At 48.5% G+C, this 15,720-nt stretch overlaps 1 protein-coding gene across 3 annotated transcripts in view; it reads left to right on the top strand.

The window, feature by feature from the left end:
- Positions 1-15,720, top strand: part of LOC122798298 (cytosolic non-specific dipeptidase-like) — a 670,350-nt gene that overhangs the window by 277,523 nt on the left and 377,107 nt on the right. The window lies entirely within an intron of this gene.

Raw genomic sequence — 15,720 nt, 5'->3', positions numbered from 1 at the left:
ATTTGTTCAGCAGCTACTTGGGCTTCCTCTCATACTTTCATTACACATTATAAATTGGAGCTAATATCCAGAGGAAGGGCATCTTTTGGCTCTGCAATGCTCCGGAATATCCTTCCATGAGGACCTCCCAAGTTGTTGGTAGCTGGGGACTCTGTCCCACAGGTTGCTGATCAAATGAAGTTAACTACTTCAGATAAAGAAGTTATGTACTCGCCATAACGTTCCATCTGAGTAGGTAACTTCATTTGTCAGCAACCAACCCTCCCTCCGTCCCCCTGACCTGTAGTTCGTCCTTGAAGGATTATTGTGTTTCACTTCCCAGATGACATCAGGTTAGGATGTTCAGGTGGTTTATACTTTTGTTATTGTAGTATTCTGTGATACTATGGAAAACTCTATCTGAGGACTAGAGGGAGGTAGCAGGGTATTATGGGTAGGGGGAGGAGCTTGGAGCTCAGATCTTTTGCTAGGAAAGCTGCCGGCTCAGATCCGATAATCACAGGTTGCTGACAAATGAAGTTACCTACTCAGATGGAACGTTATGGTGAGTACATAACTTCTTTTTTTCTACTTGTCACTAACCTTGGCTGGCTTTAATACCTCTTTAGTAATCCACCCGTCTTGCTCATAAAAGTTGTCCTCACACCCAAATGCTGTCACATTTAGAGCCTCTGAGAAAACCCAGAGATTCTTGTATAACACTTAGAGTGGAATTTATAAATAGCTGCCCAGGAGCACAACTTGCACTACTCCAATAAGTTGAGTTGTCTTCTGTGCAAGATGAATGTATGTAGACGTGCAGAATGACCCATTGTCCTGACTCTAAAATACTTCATGGATACATTGAAGATGTTTTCACTGAATCAGCCATTTTTGCAACATGAAGTCTTTGTAGTATAAATGCAATTGAAATGAGTGAAATCAAATGACAAAAATACTTTTTAAGTACAAGATTTTGTGTGATCCATAATGTGGCTGAATAATCATGATCATAAAGCAAAGCACCAATAAAGAGAAAAAAATGTGATCACGTAAGTGTGATGCTGAGCTTTGCCCTTTGTGAAAAGTGTAGTCACTATAATGTTACTACTATATTGTGTGCTGTCTGCAGACAAAAGGCTACATTCTAAAAGACTTGCTCTAAGTAAGTGCAATCTGCACCCCCCCTCAGTAACCCATCTGAGCCTATTTATCGACAGGTCATACACTGAAGTAAATCAACCTCATGTTGATCAGGAACGAACACAGAAATGGTTAAGTAGAGGCAAATTCAAACCAAGAGATGAAAGGTTAATATTGGCGGCCCAAAATAGTGGGCTGCGTAAACGTTTGTTTGTTTATAAAGTCCATTGAACATGTGGGAGAAACAGACAAATGTAGGTTTTGTAAAACCAAATTGAAAACCATTGCACACCTTGCTGCGACATACTAATGGCAGAAGGACTGTATACTGAAAGGCATAATAATGTGGCAAGACTGTTGCACTGAGCATTGTGCAAACATTATGGTATTGAAGTGGCCGAAAAACACTTGGAAGGAGCCACAAAGCATCATAGAAAATGAAGAAGTCTACATCACATGGGATCATCCATTGCCAACAGTTCAAAAGATGATGCTAGAAAACAGAATATAGTGGTCCAAGAAAAGAAGACAAGAGTAGCAATGATCATTGAAATCACCACACCCAGTGACTACAGTACTGTTTTACATACAGAGAGGCACAAAGTCATAATATATCAGGCTCTGCAGACAGAAACGAGAGCAATGAGGAAGAAAGATACCCAGACAGTTCCAATAGTAGCAGGAGCAATGGGTCTTATAAAAAAGAATTTACAATCGTATTTAGATATGTTACCTATACATGTAACTCCATACGAACTGCAGAAGGAGTCATTACTGGGCACATTGTGGGTGCTGCGAAGAGCACTACTGGCTGACATCAAAAATTGAAACGATACTGATTTCATGAACTTTAATCTTACTTTGACTTGGTAATGGGGTCCATTCCCATCATTGTAGTAGAAACCCAAAAGGCTTTGAGAAATTAAAAAAGAACAAGTCTTTCGAATCGGGGAAGACTTGCAGTGGAGTAAGTGTCATACGGTGATGTCTAATCTTTTGGAACTGGACCCAAAGTGTATGGTAAGTGATGCACTCATTCTGCAGTACTCAATGTTTTGTTAATCTTAATACCCATATGACCTTTATGAGACTTATTTTTGAACACAGAAAAAAAATGAGTAATATGTGTAAACCTCCACCCGGCTCTATCACTGCTGCCGGCTGCTCTACAGTGAATAACAGTGACTTGTTTGCCTGTCAGAGACAACTGCTGTCCCTGAGGACATTTCAGACTTGGCAGTAGCTGTGGAGCTGTCCATTTCATTGTATGGTATATTTGGGTTTGTATGCTGTTGTGTACAATTAACTAGGACTATGTTGATCTCAGTGTATATTGTTCGCTTATCCACTGATGGTTTGTTACTGCCTTTTGTTTTGTACAGTTTATTTGTAGTATTTTCCTGCTGTTACCATTTCTGTATAATTGACCTTGGAATAGTATTCTGCAGGCCTCCACTGAAAACTTAAACTGCTTTGATGGATAGACCAATTAACAATGGAAGCAAATAAATAAATACATTTAAAACTTGATCTGATATGGTCCTCTTCATTCCATTAACCTGAGGGATTTGGTACTGATGCCTGGAACCGACTGGTCACCTTCTTACAGCTCCAGACTTCAAATTTGAGCTCCTGCTTACCTATCCATTATGCCCTGCTCATCCCACGTTACCTCTCACATCCTATGTTACCTCAGATCTCATTTGCCGCACTTTGTATTAGCAGTGAGTTCAGTGAGTTCCGGCTTGAGCTTATCGGTTAGCATTTTTTGGGTGAGTTTTTTCTCTTTTTTGTATCGCTTTTGGGTTTTGTCGGTTAGGCTTCTTTAAAAAAAAAAAGTTTCTTCTTTTTCTTTTCTTTTTCTCTCTTTTCTCCTCTATGGCTAATCAAAAGCCATTAGACAAGTGCACTTCTGTGGGCAGAAGATTCCCTTTTCTGATGCCCATGGGGAGTGAGTTTGCTGTTTGGGGGCTCTCCACCTGGATGCCCCTTATGACATATTCAGGGCTTTTCACCCCCAGGCTCTGGCAGATAGAAGCAAATGCATTCTAAAGGGCTTGCTTCCTCCTTCTGTCACATCAGGGGCTCCTTCCACAGGTGCTCACCCCCCCGCCGGCTTAGAAGCCCAAGGATTCCCGGGAGTCCAGGAGGCCATCTCCCATGCGGTCCTCCTTGGAACCTCCGCAAAACAATCCAAGTCTTCAGAACCGATGTGTTTGGCTCTGAGCTCCTTACCTCTATTTCTTCTGTGGCTATGGAACTGAGTGGCATTCCCTCGACGTTGACTCTGGCTGCGTCCGTGCCAGGGTCTTCTGTTAGTGCCTTCCAGGAGGTCTCCGTCCCATTCCCCATGGAGATCCCCTCAACCCCTCTCTTTGGCTTTGTCTAGGTTTCCTCGAAGCTTGTCCTCTAGGCATGTTGGTAAGCTCATGAAGCAGTTCCTCGAAACATAGACCCAGATAGGGCTTGTGTCCACCCTGTATGCTTCTGGATCCATGAGGCTGTCCCCATTCCATCCTGTATCTCCTTCTCTGATTCGTCCCTCAGTTTCGGAGTTGTCAGTTCCATTGGGTCCTGGTGCTGGGATGTCGGAGCAGATAGAGATTTCTTCTTCGCCTCTGACATTCTCACCGACTTGCTGTGCTCTGGGGGCTTCTGTTCTGAGCGTATTTCTGAGCCATAGTATTCATAGGTTTCATAGGTTTTCATCTGGAATCCAGCATGGTTTACCAGCTATGGATCCAAGCTCAGCTCTGGTGACCACCCATAATGCCCTGCTCTACCCTCATGACCTCAGATCTCGCTTCTCAGTCAAATTTAAGATTGTTTTTTTTAATTCTTCAGAAGTGTAGGTTCAGTTCTTAAATTAGTCAAATTAGTTTTTAGATTGGTTAATTTGTTTGATAGTTGTGTCTCGATCTTGGGCGTAGTATTTTTGTTTACTTTTAATTTAAATTTATATTTAGTTCTCAAGCGTAGTTGTGCCCACTTTTGGTGAGTGATTTCAGGATTTAGTTACTTCTTTCTTTAGCTTAGTACTTTATTGTTCTGCTTTGCCATCTGGAGCAGCTCACTGCTATTTGGAGTAAGTTGTGTGTGATTCCTGGCTTTGCTGCTGATGGCCACACCGTGTGTGTTGCCTTTCGGTTGCCTGGGGGTTATCTGATTCACATCTGGAGCTTCCATTTGTGCAGGGTTCAACCCCAAGGGGGCGGACTACGAGGTCGCTCTCCGCTTTGCCGGGTTGGGACCAGCGCTCTTCAGCTGGGCCCTCTCCTGCTCGGACCTCTGCCCTCACGCTCCCTCCTCCTCCCTGGGACTCCAACCTCCCGCGGAGGACCGCTTGAGGGATGCTAGGAAGAAGGACCGAGGGGAAGTGCCCATACGGCCTCCCCGGCCCTGTTCTCGCCCCAGCCTTTGTCTGCTTCCCTCATTGTTTGCTTCGCGGGCTCTCCCTCTCACCCGCTCCGATCTCCTCCTCTGCCCCTGCTCTCACCTGAGGAGAGGGAGGCCCTGCCCGAGGCTATCGAGGAGGCCGAGGAGGCCGTGAGGGCCTAGCCTCAGGCCCACCAACAGAGGCCTATCGAGGCTGATCTGCCTTCAGAGATAGAAGGAGCATCCAGGCCTGTGATGCCCCATCCAGTGTTGGCCTCCCTCTTTCCCGCTGCCCCCCTTTTCGCACAGCTTTGAGCCGGCCTCGCGCTACCCGGCGGCTCCGCAGTTGGAGCCAGCAAGCGGAGCCCGTTAGTCCGCCGTATCGGTACTTCGACCTCACAGCCCTTGAAAGATCGATGATCCGGATCTTCGAGCCTGGATCCGACGCCGGATCCGGGGGATCCCTGCCTTCGGGCGCCCGCCTGTGGGCGCTCGCATCGTCCTTCGATCCGACCGGCCCTCCGGGGGGCGATTGGCCAGCCATCCGCTCCCCGAGGGGATCCGCGACGCCGGGGGAGCTGGTCGAGGTCGATCCCTGTTGAGGGAGGGCCCCCCACGGCTTTTTTCGGGTCCGTCTCCGACTTCGCACTTGCGGCCTCGGCACCCCCAAGGCCTCTGGCCTGGGTCCCCCCTCCGCCCCAAGCTGCTCCCCTGGCCCGCCTTCTGCCCCAAGAGACAGCTCTGAACAGGTTGCTCCTCGCAAAACCTCCCCTGAAGGCCCCCAGAGGATGTTCCTGCCTCCTGTCGAGGAAGGAGGCATTATGGAGGGGGAAGGCCCTCACGGAAGACCCCCCCTGTTGGAGGAAGTATCAGGTTCTCACTTTGGACCCAGGGGATGTCCCCCATTTGAGCCATCTGGGAAATGTCTGCAGATAAGGGTGGGGTGGTCTTGAAGCCCAGTCGGACTCTCTCGCAGTGCCTCGGGCCGACCCCCTGCGGTGCCCTTTTCACTTTGGGGGGCTCCTCCCAGTCGACACTGGTGGACCCTCCTTAAGGCCAGGGACCGACCTCACCTCCACGGAGCGAATGGAGCTGGAGGACCCATGGATCCTCCACCGCCCGCCTGACCTGGGTAAGTTGACCCGGAGGTCCTTGTGTAGATCGCCACGAGATGCCGGCGCCTCCATGGACGCCCTCAGTCGGACCCCCCAGTCCCGAGACCATCGAGTTGAGCAAGGAGTTCGATGATGGCGAGCTTTGCTAAAGCGGATGTTTAGTTCAGCTACCTTCTGGCACCTGACCAACTACTTGGCATGACAACTGATTAGGAACTGCATCTATCCACCCGCGCTATCCAGTGCATTCTCTTGCTCTCTTCCAAACTGCTCTCCCCCAGTGCTGCGGCGCACCCGCATGGCCTATGGCCACCAGTTACTGGCTATTCTATGCTGCTACTGCGGCATGCTACCCAGAGGCGGTCAAAAGCGTCCAGGAGCGTCTCCTAGATCGCCATTCCCTGGCTCCGCCTTTTGCGATTGGAGGCCCTGGAGCGCCATTTGCTGGAGCCCCCCCAATGCTGATGCCTTTGCAAAACCGTCATACACCTGACTCAGAGCGAGAAGGAAGGAACCAAGAGTCTGTCATTGTGAATCCGCTTCTGCTCTGCACCCCCAGGCCCCCCGTATTCAGACAAAAAGGGTCAGGAGGAAGATGGGTCACACAGTCGCGAAGCCTATCCCAGCAGGCTTCCCGCCCAGTCCTTCAGTGGCAGAGTCTCCCAGGGGACAGGACCAGAGGGCCTCCCAGGTCCAGGGGCTCCTCAGAACTTAACTGCAGGAACGCTCCAAGAAAGGGCCCGGCTGAGGGGGCTGAGTCCTGCTGCACCCTCACTCTGGTGGCAGCCAGGGGCGTTCCAGGCATAGGAGTCCATAACATCAGACCGCTGGGTTTCTCCAGATCTATTCCAGAGGATACCATCTCCCATTTCGGGCATTTCGTCAAAATTGAAGTCCCTCCAAGTTCCTCCTGCACCGTCAACAGACGCCCCAGACCAGAAATTGCAGATCTGCTAACATCAGTTCTTATCCAGCCCGGCCCCCCAGGCCAACCAGATCAGATAGACTTAGGGTTTTCTTTTTTGAAGTCAAAAGACTGTGGGATTCGAACCATCTGACCTTTTTCTTATGAGACCCTTCTCCTAATTCAGAGTTCCCGGATCCTCAATCTCTGAAGATTCTCCTATTCTGGGAGAAAATGGACAGGCCACAGGAGGTTTTCCCTCAACCTCAAAGGGACCACATCCCTATGGACAGGCCCAGGAGGTCCCAGAGGCTACTCAGAGGAGCCGGTCTCACCCATTTCACCAGTTCCCTTTGTCTCACTTGTGCCCCCAGGGTGTTCCCCAAAGTATCACCACGTGGGTGCTGCCCCACCTGAGGCAAGGCATGCACTACTTCCCCTACCTGACCACTGGCTGGCCATACCCCTCTTCCAATGGGCATCTCTATTGGCGACTCTTTCTCCCTCTTGTTTCCCAATCTTCTACCCAAAACACAAAGAACTCCAACCCAGCTCTACCCAAACCTTTAGATTTTATAGAAAGAGTTTTAAAACTGCAGCTCAGTTAAGCACCATTCACAAGTCCCAGCTTCCATTCGGCGCTCTAATCTTCAAGGCCCTGTCGGTACATGAGGGCCTTCATGAGTTGTTCTTGAGCTCTCTCTACGGCATATGGCGCCTGGCTGGACACTTCTAAAGCTCTGGTCAGGCTCAACAGTCCATCCTCTCATCCCGTGCTCCCTATGCATCTTCCAGCGGTCTCTCCTGTATGCAGTTCACATCAAGCTCTCTCCAGGCTTTGGCCACCTGCAACTCCTCCTGTGGTGGCTTCTCTCCTCAGATCTCGCATTCGGCCCCGCCCCCTGTGCCTCTCGCACGGGCCGGACTGGACGCCCCGCCTCCCCACGGCATTTTGGGGGCCGGGACTGGCCCAAGGCACGTCATATTCATTCAGAGAGAGCACTGAGGCACTGCATTCCTACTTTCTAGAGCAGTGCTCTTAGCTGCTATGATGAGCGGATCGTTTCTTCCTTGGGAACAAGGATGATACACAAGACGGAGCGTCAACAACAATCGACCAGACTGTCAGGAGGAACGAGAGAAGGACCTCTTTGAATCTAGCCAACCGCTCAGGGAATGGCTAATTCCGGGTGGGTCCGCACCCTGGCCAACCACACAATAGTCGTCAGAATTTCCTACGGATCCAAGTCGCACTATCAATCAGCACCGTAGTGACCTCTCTGATTGGGCAACTCGTTCGCATATTTCAAGTAGCATGAATCTCTTCCAAGTCTTTTTGCCTCTCCTGTTTTTTTAAGTTTTTACACACCCCCCCAAGGGTCATACTCTGGTGCGGTTCCCAAGAGGTACTGCCTATGCTTATCTAACTGCCTCTGCTCTTCCACCCTGATGCCCACCAGCTTCAGCCTCAGATGTTGCGGTGGGTGGTGCCTCTGATGCTCTCAGTTCTCTGTTTTGGCTTCTATATCTGGTCACTTTCTCCTCCTCCACTCCTCCTCGTCCCCCTGCAGATCGGTATCCATCCCATCCTTTGATATCTCATCCATCCTGCCTATCTCTCCAACCTCCAGCAAACCTGGAAGCTGACTGGATCAGTCTTGTCCATGAAATCCCCTCAGTTGAAGTCCTATTAAGGCCTCCTTATGCTAACACGATCAAAGTCTAGTATCTCCGGGCCTCCACTAAGAAAGTCTACCGTAGGCAAGTGGAAACGGGGTTCTTTTGAGTTCCTCTCTCCCTTTACACTAAGGCACAGTTCCTTCACCTGGAACGCCATTTCTTAACCACTCTTTTTAAAATGGTGCCTTTCTTGACACAGTCAGTAATGCTTGTGCCAGCTGACTCATTATCACATTGGTTGGTCGGTAAGTCATTCCATCATTTTCAGTTGTGTAACTAACCATCTCGACATACTTTTCTTCTCCCCCCTCCTAAAACACTTCCTCCAAATTGCCTTCCTCCTCCTTTCCCTCCAGTCTTCCACTTCTCGGACCGGGCGGCTATCTTGACGTTCTTCTTCTTGCCTTTGAAGATCCTCTTCTACCGGCCAATAAGACTGGCGAGAATTTCACATCTCTAAGAGAGTTTCAGAGCTTTGGTCTACTTGAGGACCACTCCGACCCTGTTTACCTCAGGACCAACCTGTCCTTTCTTCTTAATAAAGCTTCTAGCAAACATTAATCAATCCATTAACCTCCCTCTTTTCTTAAATCAAATCAAAAAACAAAGGTCCTGTTTCTTTTCACTCAAATATGAGGCAAAGGTGATTACATCTAAACAGACTTAGACTTCATACAGGCTATATCATTTTAATAAAATAGAACGGTGTAAATTTATTTGCTAGCAAACCAATTTCTAAAGTCTCTCTGTCTAAGCTTCTTTTCTTTGGTTCTCTCTCTGGCTTCTAGATTTCACAATGCCAGCAGGAAGGCCCGCTTCAGGAAGGCCCGCCCGTGAGGGTGTACACGCTTTACCATACCTCCCTCTCTTTACTCTAGCTGATGCAGCTAGATGATATTTGCGCAGCACTTCATACTTTCCCACTGGGCTTCATCTCATACTTCTATAGTTGGCATCATCATCTAGGCTAGGGATCCGGGAAGATCCATCCTCGAATATCCTTCCATGATGATTCTCCATGATAGCCTCTGTCTCTCTTCAGCTGCAGGTTGCAGACAAATGAATCTCCTACTTCAGATTTAGAGTTATGTACTCACCCATAGTTCCATCTCTGAGTAGTGTGGCCCATTTCGTCTGCAACCTCCATCCCTCCTCCCCCCCTGGCCTTCAGTTTCCTTGCATATGGTGTGTTACCTTTTCAGGGTGTTCTTGCTGCTGGCAAACTCGATCTGAGGTCATGAGTGAGTGGAGCTCTATGGGGCGGAGGGAGGAGCTGGAGAGGCTGATCTGTTAAGGAACCATGCCGTGTTCGGATCCAATATCGGATCCATAACCCACACAGCAGGTTGCATGAATAACACCTACTCAGATGGAACGTTATGGTGAGTACATAACTTCTAATTTCATAGGTTCATACTAGGCTATCTGCCCTAGGGTATTTATAAGCCTAGCCAGAGTATGTTTGGCTTTCGCCACCCATTTAAATGAATTTTACTGTGCCCTTTTTCGAGGTTTAGTTTACTGTGCCTCTATCTAACAGTGACACAGAAGTGATACCCGGGGTAAACCTATGATCTCCCATCCACTCATCAAGATTCCTCTTGAAGAGAGTCAGTGAGGGACTCTGCCTAACCTGGACCGGGATTTTATTCCAGAGTGAAGGTAGCCTCTGGGTTATGAATCTGTCCCTCCAGCACGTCCTATTTATTTTTAAGGTTTAAGTCCCTCGAGCGCGTGGCTCAATGGGATTTGGATTTTCTGAGGTGCAGCATGTCCATCAATTCTGGGTTGGACATGGCTTTTACGTCAGGCACAGATCACCTCTAAGCAGGCGGTAAGCAACCGAGTAGAGCTGAAGTTTCTTTAACCGGGCAGCATATGGCATCTGTTTGAGCCCTTTGATCCTCTTGGTGAGGTACTTTTGGGGTCTTTCTAGTTGCTGCAGGTGTCTGGTAAGGTACATCCCAAAAGGCATTGTACTCGATTATGGGCCTGATGAGGGATAAGTAAAGAGGCACAATGACCTCCCCTGATCTGGATGTGAATCCTTTCATGATTAGGTGGGCTATATAGAATGTTATTCTAACCACTTTGGCCACATGGTTGTCAAATGAGAGATTACTATCAACTTGTGTCCCCAGGTCCCTAATTACTTTTTCCGTACTTAGTGGATTACCACCTATGTGGTAATTTGTGGGAACTTTGTTTTTGCCAAAGGGGATGACTATACACTTTTTGGCGTTTAGCTTGAGGCCATGGCTCTGGCACCAGTTGTTTGTTTCTATGAGACCCTTTTGGAGGACGCTTGTGTCAGCTGAAGAGTTGATTATGGTGCCCAGTTTGCAATCATCTGCGAACTTAGTCAGCCACAGTCCTTCCGTGCTGGCCTGTACCTCAGAGAAGTATATACCGAACAGGAGATGCCCCAGGACTGAGCCCTGTGGGACGCCACTCATAACTGGTTTAGAGTCTGACATGGCTCCAGCAATTCTAACCATGTAGGTTCTGTCCTTAAGCCAGTTTGCAACCCATCTAATGACATAGGGGTTTACATTTAAGCTGGATAGCTTATCTATGTTGCCCGAGTGGGGTATTGTATCGAAGGCTTTTGCGAGGTCTAGGTAGGCTGTGTGGACCACCTTCCCCTCGTCAATGGCCTTGGTGACTGTTTCAAAGAAATTGACCAGGTTTAAGAGGCAGGATTTGCCCTTAACAAAGCCGAACTGGGTAGGATCCAACGTCAGTATGTCCCCAATATCCCCATTTATGAGTTCCATGATGATCCTTTCCATAGCTTTGCAGACCAAGCTAGTCAGGCTTATGGGGCGATAGTTTCCAGGATCCGTTGAGGCACCACCTTTGTGGAGCGGGACCACTGTTGCTGTACGCCACTCTTTGGGTACATAACCTGTAGTAAGGCTAATATTGAATAGTAGCTTTATGTTTGGGTTCAGCTCCTCTTGGAGTTCATATAGGACGCAGCCCGGGACACCGTCTGGTCCCATTGATGCTGTGTTTTTTGCTTTGGAGAGGGCAGTTTTTACCGGAGCATCTGAGATGTCATGGGGCAGCACTCTGCTGGAATGAATATTTGTTCTTTTGGTGGGGGGGGGGGGGGGTTTGCACTGAACCTGTCGGCCAGGATGTTGGCAATGTCTGTAGGTTCAGTGTATGTTTTGTCATTTTGGACTAATTCTGAGCATATCTGGGAATTCCCACTCAGCTTCCTAACATAACTAAAGAAAGCTTTGTGATTATCTTTAGTGTCCTGTGCAATTTTTTTCTCGAAGCTGGCCTTAGATGATTTTATGAGTGCCCGTAGTTTTTTGCTAATACTGATCAGAGGTGCCTTCCCTTTTTGGGATTTTGCCCTTTCATGTAGTAACTTCCTTCTTCTATTGTATAGTTTGTTTATGGCTGGGGTCCACCTGACAGGACGCCTGCCTTTGGGGGATTGGGTCTTAGTTTTATTTGGGATTGCATGATCCATGCATTCCTGAAGGTGTTCATAGAATGCGTTTATAAAGGATTCTGCTGTCTGGGCCATATTTTCCACAGGCCCGGGGGCTTTGAAGGATTTCACCTCGGTTTTGAGTAGTGTGAAGTTTGCTTTAGAGAAGTTTTTCACTGTGGTTTTCTGGGCAGGGGGTGGGGTCGGGATGTGAATATCCAGAGAGATTAATTTATGGTCTGATCTTACCAGTGAGGGATACACTTCTGGTCTGGAGCATAGAGTCCCCATGTTGGTGATGATCAGGTCCAGTATGTTTTCCCCTCTTGTGGGAGTGGTCACAAGTTGTTCCATAGCATTTGAGTTTATAAATTCTAGGAACCTTTGGGCTAGGGTGTTGGAGCTAGAGTAATGCTCCCAGTCTATGTTTGGGTAGTTGAAGTCACCCATTATAATGGTGTTTGGAGAGACATTCATATTTTCCAGTGTTCTCAGGAAGGCCGAGTGGGGTTCCTGGGTTTGGGAGGGTGGTCTGTAGCAGGCTATAAACTGGAAGGCAGTTTTACCCACTGTTAGTTGCACATGGATAGTCTCCGATGCTTCATGCTGTGCCACCAACCTGGAGGTGTGGGCATCTTTGATGAATATTGATACTCCCCCTCCTTTTGTGGTTCGGTCCGAGTTTTGGGGCCGAAACGCATGGTATGAGGTATAACCTAGTAGTGCTGGGGTGCTCTCGGGAGCCTTGAACCAAGTTTCTGTTACTGCACAGACATCGATGTTCTCCATGCTAAGGAGAGTTTCGAGTGCATGCATCTTGAGGTTTAGACTTCTGGCGTTGAGTAACATTACTCTTAAGTTTCTTATCCCTTGTGATACCTATGGAAGTGGGTTTGTCTTTTGAGCCTTGCCTAAAAAAGGGCACTATGTGGGTGGCAAGAGCCTTTGCCAATATCCGAAAGCCCAGGGGTGACAGGTGCAAGCCGTCCCTAGCGAAGCAGCGTGGCTTGTCGAGCATTGGATCCCCTTTGAATGACACCAATACTTAAGCCAATTGTTGAAATTGATCATCTTCTCTTCATTTTGAAGCATCATTCTTGGTGAGGGTAAGATGCTACTCAAGGTCAGGGTCATACCGGCCTGGGCTACATGCTCTGAGAGCTCCTCTGTCTCTTCATGTATTCCAGGGAGGTACGTCTCAGGTCATTCACATCAGCATGGACAATGACCGAGTCATATTTGTACTTGCCTTGGAGTGTTGAAGTCAGTTCCGGGGGGTTGACTTTAACTCTGAAGGTTTCAGAGCTGTCTCTTCCCCTCAGGGCCTCTGTCCGGAGTCCTTCTGCAGTCGAGGTTGTGGAAAGGGTCCTCTCCTTTCCTAGGCGACCCTCTGCACTTACCACAATGGAACCCCCCCTGCCCCACTTTGGAACTGTGCCTAAGACCTCTGAGCTACCACATGGACAATCGGTCCCAGAAAGCCTCCTCACCACTCTCTCAGGGGATCCCCATGCTTCTTCAGACACCTCCCTGGAGCATCCTCCCGAGGAGGTCTCTTAAAAGAGACCATTTTAAAGTAGGCAAATAGATTCCCCTAAAGAATCCCTCACCATCGGTACTGATTTTGAGGAAGGTGAAGGGTCTACCTAATCTCCACCCAATGAGGTCTCCTTCAGAGGCCTCCTTGAAATCCTTCACCAGAAGAGTGGATGGTCCTCCCAAACCCCTTCCCCGGAGGAGTCGGCATTGTGGGAGGCTTTTGGGGCTGCCCCTTCTACTACCTGTATGCCCCCCCCAACTGACCCACTGATCAGCTGGTGTCATTGAGAGCTTGGAAGGAACTGGATACAGTAGAACCTATCCTCAAACATGCAGATAAAATTTTAAGTTACCCAGCCGACAAACAAGTTTTGGACCAAAGTAATTTCGGTAGATGCCTTGGTTGTGGGGGCTGCCACCAAGAAGGAGCTCTGTCAGGAAAGCTCCTCTGTTCACCCTCCTCCCAAATAAAGAATCACGGGCTCTGGACAGATTTGGTAAGAGGGTCTACGCCTCATCTACCTTTGTTCTTCAGATGTTGAACTACTTGTCTCATTTTACCCAGCTACAAAGGGACTTCATTAAGGCACTTTCTAGTTCAGTCATGGGGTCAGTACCTAACAAGGAGCAGGAGTCTGTTTCCTTTAGATTGGCCACCCTACATTCCCTAGCTAATGCATGCATGATGCTTATCTCCCACTCTGTGGAGGATACATCAAGGAAGGCCAGTTCCGGCATTGCCAATTGGTGCCATGCCTTGATGAGGCTGTGCGATTTTGCAGAGCCTTTCATTAATGCCCTCTGGGTCCCCTTGACCCAGAGTGAGACAGATTGTAAGACCCTGTCTGCCATCGAGATCCGTGTTTATGCTGCATAATGGAACTTCTCTAGGAACTAGCATGATAGTAAGAAAACATTGTTTCAGACGTTGCAGGGTCCTTTCTAGGACACTCAGGGAAACCCCCCCCCCCTGTGGCAGAGGGGGATATTGTCAAAACTGTAGATGCCGCCCATGTGGCCATGGTGGTCTGAAAAAAATCAATGGTCATGGGAACCTGCTGAGGACAAGCCTGTCCAGCGATCCTGAACAGTTGCCTGACTGCTCTCCTCTGGAAGCAGTTGAGGGACTTTTTCCTTGCATCCAGAAGCCTGGGAGGCCATCACACTTGACAAATGAGTGCTAAGGATTATATCCAGAGGATACTCCATTCCCTTTTCCAACATTCCCAAAACAAAATTTCGTCTCCCTGATGTTCCACCCTGTCAGAGGGAGGACGCCGCCCAAGAGATAAGAAAGTTTCTGCAAAAAAGATTCATCCAAGAGGCTCCCCCCGATCAAGTCGGATTGGGCATTTCTCCAGATTCTTTTTAGTTCTCAAAAAGATGAGGGACCTGCAGCCTATCTTAGATCTCACCTACCTGAATGAGTCAGTGAAACGCACACAGTTCAAGATGGTCACAGTTCAGCCCGTCTTACCTCTCCTGAAGATGGGCGATTGGATTTGCTCTGTAGAACTTAAGGATGCATACTACATTATCAAACTGGACAGGTGCTCCAGGTCTTTTCTAAATTTCAGGCTGGGAGCCAGTCACTATCAGTTTTGAGTGCTTCCATTTGGCCTCACCACAGCCCCCAGTATGTTTACCATATGATTAGCAGTAGTTGCAACTCATCTCAGATTGCAAGGCTGTCCGATATTTCCATATCTGGATGACTGGCTCCTCACCACTCCTACCAGGCACCTACTCCTTCAGGCCAGGGATTACTTCCTCAATCTAGCTTCGACTCTAGGCATAACTATAAACTGGCAGAAGTTGCATCTGGATCCACTTCAAACCATAGACTTTATAGGGGCATATCTAGACACAATGACGGATCACCTTTATCTTGCATCAGACAGGGTGCTAAATCTGAGATCGCATGTCAGCCAGATCTTGACTGTTCGAAACCCCCCGGCCTCTCTGATCCTACAAGCTTTGGGCTCCATGGCAGCAACCATACCTCTTTTTCCAATGGTACACTTTTACATGCATATTGTTCAGTGTTCAGTGGACCCTAGCAGTACTGTGGTCTCTTCTCAGAAATCCCTTGAACCTTCCTATCAAACTGTCTCGTGTGTGCAGGGATTCTCTCCTTTGGTGGCTCCAGTCCCCGGAGATTACGCAGGGATGACCTTTCGTTCTCCCCAACTGCCACATTGACCACAGAAGCCTCCCAGTTCAGGGGGGGGGCATTGTCCGGGCCGGACGGTCCAAGGCATGTGGATGCCCCAAGAGACCAAGTTGCATATCTTTTCTCGAGATGAGAGCGGTTCTTCTAGCGTTGCAAGAACTAGACAGCTTTCTTCCTTAGGGGACTATTGCTATCCAGACAGTATGTCAGTGGTTTGGTACCTCAACAAATAGGGAGGTACCAGGACTTACCCCGTCTTTTGACAAGTGATGAGGGGTTGGCAGTGGGTGATTATTTCCAGCCACTTTCTAGTAGTAGCACACATTCCGGGGGAATCCAACATCCTAGCTGACAGACTCAG

The sequence above is a fragment of the Protopterus annectens genome, chromosome 3.part1 (genome assembly GCF_019279795.1).
Source record: "Protopterus annectens isolate FY-2018-M chromosome 3.part1, PAN1.0, whole genome shotgun sequence".
NCBI lineage: Eukaryota > Metazoa > Chordata > Ceratodontiformes > Protopteridae > Protopterus > Protopterus annectens.
The sequence above is the reverse complement of the archived record's forward strand: the minus strand, read 5'-3'. Positions and strand labels throughout refer to the sequence as shown.